Here is a 2,053-nt window from a genome sequence, read left to right as displayed (position 1 = left end):
CTGATGCAGCAGAACTGCAAGTTTCATGGACTTCCATCTGAAGATCCTTTTCAGTTCTTAACTGAATTCTTGCAGATATGTGATACTGTTAAGACTAATGGAGTCGATCCTGAAGTCTACAGGCTCATGCTTTTCCCTTTTGCTGTAAGAGACAGAGCTAGATTATGGTTGGATTCTCAACCCAAAGACAGCCTGAACTCTTGGGATAAGCTGGTCACGGCTTTCTTAGCCAAGTACTTTCCTCCTCAAAAGCTGAGCAAGCTTAGAGCTGATGTTCAAACCTTCAGACAGAAAGAAGGTGAATCCCTCTATGAAGCTTGGGAAAGATACAAACAGTTGACCAAAAAGTGTCCTTCTGACATGCTTTCAGAATGGACCATCCTGGATATATTCTATGATGGTCTATCTGAGCTATCAAAGATGTCACTGGACACTTCTGCAAGTGGATCCATTCACCTAAAGAAAATGCCTGCAGAAGCTCAAGAACTCATTGACATGGTTGCTAATAACCAGTTCATGTACACTTCTGAAAGGAATCCTGTGAGTAATGGGACGCCTATGAAGAAGGGAGTTCTTGAAGTTGATACTCTGAATGCCATATTGGCTCAGAATAAAATATTGACTCAGCAAGTCAATATGATCTCTCAGAGTCTGAATGGAATGCAAGCTGCATCCAACAGTACTCAAGAGGCATCTTCTGAAGAAGAAGCCTATGATCCTGAGAACCCTGCAATAGCAGAGGTAAATTACTTAGGTGAACCTTATGGAAACACCTATAACTCAACATGGAGAAATCATCCAAATTTCTCATGGAAGGATCAAAAGCCCCAACAAGGCTTTAATAATGGTGGAAGAAACAGGTTTAGCAATAGCAAACCTTTTCCATCATCAACTCAGCAACAGACAGAGAACTCTGAACAAAATGCTTCTAATTTAGCAAATCTAGTCTCTGATCTATCTAAGGCCACTGTAAGTTTCATGAATGAAACAAGGTCTTCCATTAGAAATCTGGAAGCACAAGTGGGCCAGCTGAGTAAAAGGATCACTGAAATCCCTCCTAGTACTCTCCCAAGCAATACAGAAGAGAACCCAAAAGGAGAGTGCAAGGCCATTGACATAAGCGCCATGGCCGAACCTGTGAGGAGAGGAGAGGACATTAATCCCAAGGAGGAAGACCTCCTGGGACGTCCAGTGATCAATAAGGAGCTTCCCTCTGAGGAACCAAAGGACTCTGAGGCTCATCTAGAGACCATAGAGATTCCATTGAACCTCCTTATGCCCTTCATGAGCTCTGATGAGTATTCCTCTTCTGAAGAGAATGAGGATGTCACTGAAGAGCAAACTGCCAAGTTTCTTGGTGCAATCATGAAGCTGAATGCCAAGTTATTTGGCATTGATACTTGGGAAGTTGAACCTCCCTTGTTCATCAATGAACTGAGTGATCTGGATCAACTGACATTGCCTCAGAAGAGACAGGATCCTGGAAAGTTCATAATACCCTGCACCATAGGCACCATGATCTTTAAGGCTCTGTGTGACCTTGGTTCAGGAATAAACCTCATGCCCCTCTCTGTAATAGTGAAACTGGGAATCTATGGGGTGCAAGCTGCTAAAATCTCATTAGAGATGGCAGACAGTTCAAGAAAACAGGCTTATGGACAAGTAGAGGACGTGTTAGTAAAGGTTGAGGGCCTTTACATCCCTGCTGATTTCATAGTCCTGGATACTGGAAAGAAAGAGGATGAATCCATCATCCTAAGAAGACCTTTCCTGGCCACAGCAAGAGCTGTGATTGATGTTGACAGAGGTGAAATATTCCTTCAATGGAATGAGGACTCCCTTGTGTTTAAAACTCAAGGATCTCCCTCTGCAACCATGGAGAGGAACCAGAAAAAGCTTCTCTCCAAGCAGAGTCAACCAGAGCCCCCACAGTCAAACTCTAAGTTTGGTGTTGGGAGGCCACAACCAAACTCTAAGTTTGGTGTTGAACTCCCATATCCAAACTCTAAGTTTGGTGTTGGAGAGTTTCAACAAAGCTCTGCACATCTGTGAG

At 43.4% G+C, this 2,053-nt stretch overlaps 1 non-coding gene across 1 annotated transcript; it reads right to left on the bottom strand.

The window, feature by feature from the left end:
• Positions 1-258: 258 nt before the first annotated feature.
• On the bottom strand, positions 259-366 carry LOC148555244 (small nucleolar RNA R71). The gene has a single exon (XR_015887289.1). It is a non-coding gene; the product is annotated as a small nucleolar RNA R71 (small nucleolar RNA).
• Positions 367-2,053: the final 1,687 nt, after the last annotated feature.

The sequence above is a fragment of the Arachis ipaensis genome, chromosome B6 (genome assembly GCF_059453495.1).
Source record: "Arachis ipaensis isolate K30076 ecotype BB chromosome B6, ASM5945349v1, whole genome shotgun sequence".
NCBI lineage: Eukaryota > Viridiplantae > Streptophyta > Magnoliopsida > Fabales > Fabaceae > Arachis > Arachis ipaensis.
Note: the sequence above shows the minus strand (reverse complement) of the source record. Positions and strands in the feature narration are given on the sequence as shown.